The sequence below is a fragment of the Octodon degus genome, unplaced genomic scaffold, assembly GCF_000260255.1.
Source record: "Octodon degus isolate 3935 unplaced genomic scaffold, OctDeg1.0 scaffold00002, whole genome shotgun sequence".
In the NCBI taxonomy this organism is placed as follows: domain Eukaryota; kingdom Metazoa; phylum Chordata; class Mammalia; order Rodentia; family Octodontidae; genus Octodon; species Octodon degus.
In genome coordinates, this window is record NW_004524578.1 from 28,778,133 (window position 1) to 28,785,601 (window position 7,469).

The 7,469-nt window shown below is 41.9% G+C and overlaps 1 protein-coding gene across 3 annotated transcripts in view; it reads left to right on the forward strand.

Annotated features, from left to right (window-relative positions):
- Positions 1-7,469, forward strand: part of Ccdc32 (coiled-coil domain containing 32) — a 17,928-nt gene that overhangs the window by 7,088 nt on the left and 3,371 nt on the right. The gene's annotated exons all lie outside the window — the stretch shown is intronic.

Below are 7,469 nucleotides of genomic sequence, written 5' to 3' on the forward strand. Positions count from 1 at the left end.
GTAGGGCGCCTATAATTCCAGCACTTGGGAGGCTGTAAACAGGATCACTATGAGTCCGATCTACACAGTGAGACCCTGTAGACCCTGTCCTAAAAAAAAAAAAAAAAATACGACTTAGATACAGGGTCTCGTTATGTTAGTTTGGACTCAGTGATCCTCCTGTCTCCGCCTTCCCAGCTCTGGGATTAGGGCATGTGCCACCACGCCTGGTTTCAGGCTGGCACAGCATACAGTACTGGGGATCAAATTCAGGACCTTTCACTTGCCAGGCAGGCGCTTATGCCACTGAGCTATCTCCTCAGCCCTCAATCAACATTTGGAACCATGTGTTTTTACCTCTGAATCTCCATTGCCTTCAGAGTTTCTGCCATATTTAGCCACTCAAACATATGTAGACCAAATTAATAATTGTGTGTCCCATATGGTGACATTTTGCTTGTTGTCATGAGAGAATGTTATAAGGAAGTTTCAGGCTTTCCTGTCTCTATTTTGGGGAAGGGTCCTCAGATCCAACTGGAGACAAATGACAAGCACAATGGTATTTTGGTTCACCAGTGCTCTCATTTGCAAACAGTTTGGTTTACAAACAAGTTTGGCAAAATTTTGTTTTTGTCTGCCAACTGCATCAGGTGACACGACCACAGCCATCTTTTCTGCACATACACAAATGTGGCCATCTTTTCCAAAATTGTAAAACAAATTAAGTTCATGAATTGAGGTATCACTATATATATGAAGACATATCTTAGTTCAGTGATGCAAACATTTTAGGAACCAAATGCCCAAACTACAACCCAAAGCCCACAAATTTAATGCAAAATGCCAGTACTGCATTTAAAAGTAAATACTGAGGTTTTAGGAGTTTTGAGGTTTTGTTTTGTTTTGTTTTGATGTATTTGGTACAGAGTCTCACTGTGCAGCTTGGACTTGTAGTGATCTCCTGTTTTCAGCCTCCCCAGTGCTGGGATTATAGGCACGTGCCACCACGCAGGGTCTCGGTGGGCTGGCTCAGCACCTGGGGGTGGGGCTGGCACGATGGTGCTGGGGATTGAACCTGGTCCCTGCATTTGCCTAAACAGGCACTTAGTCTGCTGAGCTACCTCACTGGCTCTGTATGCTGATAATTTGTCAAAATTTAGCTCATAGTTTCATTAGATTGAGAGCAACACTCAGATCATCAGTTACTCTGTTTCTAAAAACAGCTGCTCAAAGCCTAAGATGATCCAAACTAAAGTAAGAAAATCAATCCCAGCTGCTTTCATTAACAGAGACTTTTTTTTTTTTTTTTTGGTACTGAGAATCAAACTCACAACTTCATGCTTGCCACACAGGTGCTCTGCCACTGAGCTATATTTCACATTCAGAAGTACCAACTCTGCTGTCCTCAGTTATCTGTTCATACTCTTATCTTCTCCCAACTGTTGCATGCAGGTCATAAAATGTATTTCTCTAGATAGAGCTTTCTTTAAATTCCAACGGCTCCATTTCCAGATTTCTAAAATATAACCAGCATAAGCAGGAAAGATCTAATTCTTCAAATATGGCTTTATCTGGAGAAGTAAGAAACCACAGGTTTGTCTCCATCTTACAGGACTGTAAAAATCTGTTAACTAAAATTTCTCCTTTGCAACTGCTACAAAGCTAGAAAATTCCTTGTAGGTTTTCTGATGGCTTGTAGAATTGTTGGCAAATGTACAGTTTTAGTGCATTTGAGATTTGCAACATATTTATGCTGCCTACTTTAACATCTCTTTCAAAAACCTGCAGTTTTCTCTCAAATATTTTGATATCACAAATGTTTTAGTATCTTTTCTGCTGTTTTCCCTCTACCTTGCAGCTTTTTGTCCAGTACTTCAAAGTGTGGTGTAAAAAATCAAGTTGTTAAGTTAGGCCATATCAGTGAGCTGTGGATATTCCTTGCCCTTTCTCATTCATTAGCAGCTTAATTTCATCCAGGTAGGCTGTAAGTCTCTCCAGGACTTGTCCTCTGCTCAGCCGTGGACATTACTGTACATAAGTGAGGCATTCCAGCCCCGGCTACATAAGTAAGTTCAAGGCCAGCCTGCACTACATAGTGAGAGCCTGCCTCCCTGCCTCAAAAAAAGAACAACCAACAAACAAACACATAGGTAAAGCATTATACTGTGCCCAAACCTCATCAAGAAGTGTTTGAAACTGTCAAAAATTAAGAGCAGAAGACAACCTTTAATTCACCATCTTTGAAGATGTTGTCTTTAAGTTTTTGCTGCTTTACTTGACATGAAGAGCTTCATAATGAGTTTCTTGATATAATGAAACTAAATGACTGGATGTTTTGCTTCTTTAACAAAGAACTACATGAAACCAGATGTTGCTGCCCTTACTACACGTGGTGCTTCTTCACTAATAATTGAAACCACTTTTTTTTAGCTTTACATCTTATGACAAAGATGCCGCCATCGTAGCATTGTAGATAGCTATCCTTTTGTTCTTCCAGGCAAGGACACCAGTTTCCCCAGCTCCTCTCATGAGGTCACCGACAGCATGATGTAGAATGACAGTCTTGCATTGTTGCCATCTGTGCTTTTGTACACGCACATGGAATAAGGGGCTTTTGCAAGTTAGTGCTGAGCTGCTGACTGACGTTACTTGCCATGCACAGGACTCGATCTTTAACAGTATTTATATTTATGCTGTGGCATCTCGGAGATGCATTGCATAATTTTAATTTTACTGTATTTTTTTGGTTGAATTATTATTTTTTGTTGTTGTTGTTGAATTCTTTTTTAGGGGAGGTTTATTTTTTGTTTTTGGTGCCAAGGACTGAACCCAGGGCTTCCAGCTTGCTAGGCAAGCATTCTACCCCTGAGCTAAATCCCCAGCCCCGCATTGCATGATTTTATCCTTGTTTGGGAAATCATAAAAAAGAGAAATCAGTCTCAGACAACATGGCCATTTTGATAAAATCTTCATTGGAGAGGGGCTTACTGTGTTTTACTATGCACAGTGAAATTTATTTTTATTTTTTATTTAGAACAGGGTCTCACTACGTAGATCCAACTTGTAGTGATTCGTTCTTTCTTTTTTTTTTTTTTTTTTTTTTGCAGAACCAGGGATTGAGCTCAGGCCCTTGCATTTGTCAGGCAAGAGCTTATTCTACCGAGCTATCTCCCTGGCCCCGATTCTCCTGTTTTCAGCTTTGCTAAGTGCTGGGATTACAGGCAGGTGCCACCACGCCCAGTTTCAATCACCATCTCAGCGCGCCCCAGGGGCAGGGCTGGTACTGCATGCCAGGGATGGGACCCTGGCTGCTGAGCTCTGCCTAAGCAGGTACTTTAGTCCACTGAGCTATCTGGCTGGTCCAACAGTGAAATTTAAAAATTGGCAGCTATCAGGTGATTTGTTTTGGTAGGTTTCTTTCTGTTTTTTTTTTCTTTTTATATGTATTTGGTACTGGGTCTCAGTATGCAGCTCGGACTCATAATGATCCTCCTGTTTTCAGCCTCCCTGAGATTATAGGAGTAATCTGCCCCGTCTCTGTGATGGGGCCAGTGCAGCATGTGGTACCAGGAATTGAACCCTGGGCCCTGTGCTTGGCCAAGCAAGCACTTAGTGCACTTAGTCCACTGAGCTATCTAGCTGGCCCTAAGGTGATTTGTTTCGGAAAGATGGTTGGAAATATTTCTGTTTCTTTTTCTTTTCCTTTGGTGGAACTGGAGATTGAACTCAGGCCCTTGCACTTGCCAGGGAGGCACTTATTCTACTGAGCCATCTCCCCGGCCCCTCAGTTTCCTTTTAAGAGACTTTCACCAAATTCTGCAACACTTTTATAATTGGTGTCAAAGTGCCATTTGACACTTGGTATGTGACATACAACACTTTTACTACATAAAATACATACTGCTTTGCCATGGCATTCAGTCACTCCAAGTGACTATCCAGAGCTTTTGAAATGATCTTCCAGTATCTCTGTTGTTTTCTTTTTTTTTCTTTGCGGAACCAGGGATTGAACTCATGCCCTGGCACTTGCGAGGCAAGCACTTATTCTACTGAGCCATTTCCCGGCCCCCTAATTACATACTCTTAGTGATCCTCCTGTTTTCAGCCTCCCAAGGGCTGGGATGACAGATGAACCGCACACTGGGGATCAAGCTCTAGTCCTTGTGTCTGTCTAAACAGGCATTTTAATCTGCTGAGCTATCTGGCTGGCCCTCAAAAATCTTATTTTAATAAAAATAAATGTAGGGCAGGGGAGATAGCTCTGTGGCCTAAGTACCTAACTGGCAAGTGCAAGGACCCCGGTTTGATCCCCAGTATCATATGTTGACCCCAGGCATGGAACCCCAGGCATGCTGTGCTGCCCACCGAAACCTGGAGACCCTGTACCAAATAAAAAAAAATTTTTTTTTTGACTGGCTCAGCCCACCCTGGGGGTGGGGCTGGTGTGGCATGTGGTGGTGGGGGTGGAACCATAGTCACTGTACTTGCCTAAGCAGGCACTTTAGAATGCTGAGCTATCTTGCCAGCCCTAAATAGAAGATTTTTATTTAATTTTAATTTAATTTTATTTTTTTTAGCAGAACCAGAAATTGAACTCAAACCCTTGCATTTGCCAGGGAAGTGCTTACCCTACTGAGCCATCTCCCTGGCCCCAAAAAATAAATTTTTTTAAAAAATAAAAATGAGGGACTGGTGAGATGGCTCAGTGGTCTAAAGCACCTACTTAGAACAAGTTTAGCAAAGCACAGGGACCGCGGTTCAATCCCCCAGCACCACATGCCAGCCAGCCCCGCCCCCTGGTAGGCTGAGCTGGCCACACACACACACACACACACACAAATAAATAAAATTTTTAAAAAATAATTAAATAATAAAAATGAATGTATTAAAACTCACAGCCTAAATAAATAAATAAATAAATAAATAAAACTCACAGCCACTCCAGGCAAATATCTCATATATATCTCCTTGGCAGTGTGCTCACTGGCCATGTGAAAGCAGGAACGACTCATGACTTGTGTCATCGCCTGCTTGGCTGCTCGGGTGATGGTGGGGCAACTTGACTCATGTGCCAACTGAGACAGCTCTGTGTGCCTTCTGTGGCACACATGCCATAGGTTTGTCACCACTGCCTTACTGGTTATGATGGCACATGCCTGTAATCCCAGCACTCTAGGAGGCCAAGACAAGAGTATCACAAGTTCAAACCTATGCTGGGCAATTTAGGGAGCCTGTCTCCCAAAATAAAAAGTAAAAAAAAGAAATGGGACTGTTGCTCTGTGTGAAGGTCCTGCGTTTGATCCCCAGTGCCACCACCAAAATGAAAGATGCATACTTAACTGTATGATCAGCATAAGAGAGGATCCAGTGTAACAGACAGACTGCTGTGGAAGTTAAGAGACCATTAAGCTCCCCTCTGGCTCTGGTATCTGTGCCAGGGAAGGAGACAGGACTTGCACAGGGCCTCTGGTGGCTTGGATGCAGAAGTTGGAGGGGGCATGCTGCAGCAACGAGCAGCAATATTCTTGACACCTGGGAAGATGACAGTGCCATTTTCTCATTGTATGCGCTTGGTTAAGTACCCTCTGTTTCCTCATTTTCCTCCTGTGTAGGAGTGATGTTCTTCATCAGGTTATGAGGATTGAGTTATTATGTATAAAGGGCTTAGAACAGTGTATGGCAAACACAGTACAAATAATACCCTTCTTGGTAGAATTTTAAAGTTTGGTAAAAAAAATTATTCAAAATAAAAATAGGTGGGGGCTCCATCAATATGTTCAAGTTTTGGTTTTGTGTGTCTTTTTTTTTTTTTTTTAGATAGGGTCTTGCTATGTAGTTCAGGCTGGCCTTGAAATGTGTAGCCCACCCTGGCTTCAAATGTGTAATAATCCTCCTGCGTCAGCTTCTTGAGTGCTGGGATTAGGTGTGTGCCACCACACGTGGCATTGTATGTCATTTTTTAAAATATTTTTTTTTAAATTTTATTTATATATGTGTGTTTATATATGTGTGTGTGTGTGTGTGTGGCCAGCTCAGCCCACCAGGGGGCAGGGCTGGCTGGCATGTGGTGCTGGGGGATTGAACCGCGGTCCCTGTGCTTTGCTAAGCTTGTTCTAAGTAGGTGCTTTAGACCACTGAGCCATCTCGCCAGCCCATTTTTTTAAAATATTGAAATTTTTAAAAAAAAGTTGCTGGAGTCGGGGCTGGGGAGATGGGCTCAGTAGGATAAGCACTTGACTGGCAAATGCAAGGATCTGAGTTCAATCCCCAGTTCCAAAAAAAAAAAAAAAAAAAAAAAAAAATTGGTGGAGTATATGAAAACCTGAACTTTAACAAAGCATTATATAAGAGACTGGGCATGGTGGTGCGTGACTGTAATCCCAGCTCTTGGGAGGCTGTAAACAGGCAGATCACTACGAGTCCGATCTAATAGTGAGACCTTGAACACACTGTAGATTCTTCCCTAAAATAAAAAAAAAAAAAAGATTTATGACTTAGACTAAATTTGCATCACATCAATACCACTGATTTTGAGGGTCCATAATGTCAGATGAAAGTGCTGCTGGTAAAATCAAGGACAGTATGTGACTAAAACTTCACAATTACATTTCACTGGCCAGGCATGGTGGTGCATACCTGTAATCCCAGTACTTGATAGGCTGAGACAGAAGGATAACTGTGAATTCAAGGCCAGCTTAGGCTGCATAGCAAACAAAACCTGTTGCAAAAACAAAAACCATAGTTACATTGTACTTTATAATTTACAAGGTTCTTTCACTTATGTTATTTCAATTATTGGATCAGCATGTCTCCAGATCCCTTACAAATGAGGGTGGCATCAAATGTTAGGCCAGTTACCCTTGAGAGCTCTGAAAATAATATAAATTTTACCTTTTCCATCTCCAAAGGCTCTAATTGAGGCTCAAACTGCCCCAGAGGAAATGTAGAGATACACAGATTCCTGACCAACTTGATAATAATTTGGCATTTATTTATATCTTTTTCCCTCTTCAGTATTACCCTCCATTCCATGTTTTAGTGGTGGTGATGGGAATTACCAGAAAGCTAACGAACCAAAAAAAGATGGAGGCTTTTGCTTGGGAGTTGCAGAAGTAAGACTTAGGGATTGGGGAAGGCATATAAAACAGCTGGAAACCAGGTAATTACAGATTTCAGGTGCTTTTATTTTTCTTTCACATGAGCTGCTGTTATCTGTAGGTCATGGATGTTCTGGGAGAATTTTAGCTGTTTGTGCTGCTGCTCTGCCGTGCAGCTTCATGACTAGAACTTGTCCCCTGGGTGAAGCCATAAAAGAAAAGGGGGAAACTGGAAAAACTCATTTTTTTCTAGATTGATTTCAGATTTGGTCCTCTTTCACAGTTCACACTAGTTCTGAGAAGATGAAGCTCCTCCATAAGTCTCCATAGGAATGCTTTCTCCAAAGTCAGCTCAGCATGCTTCTGAGCATCCATGTCTAAAATAATTGTCCT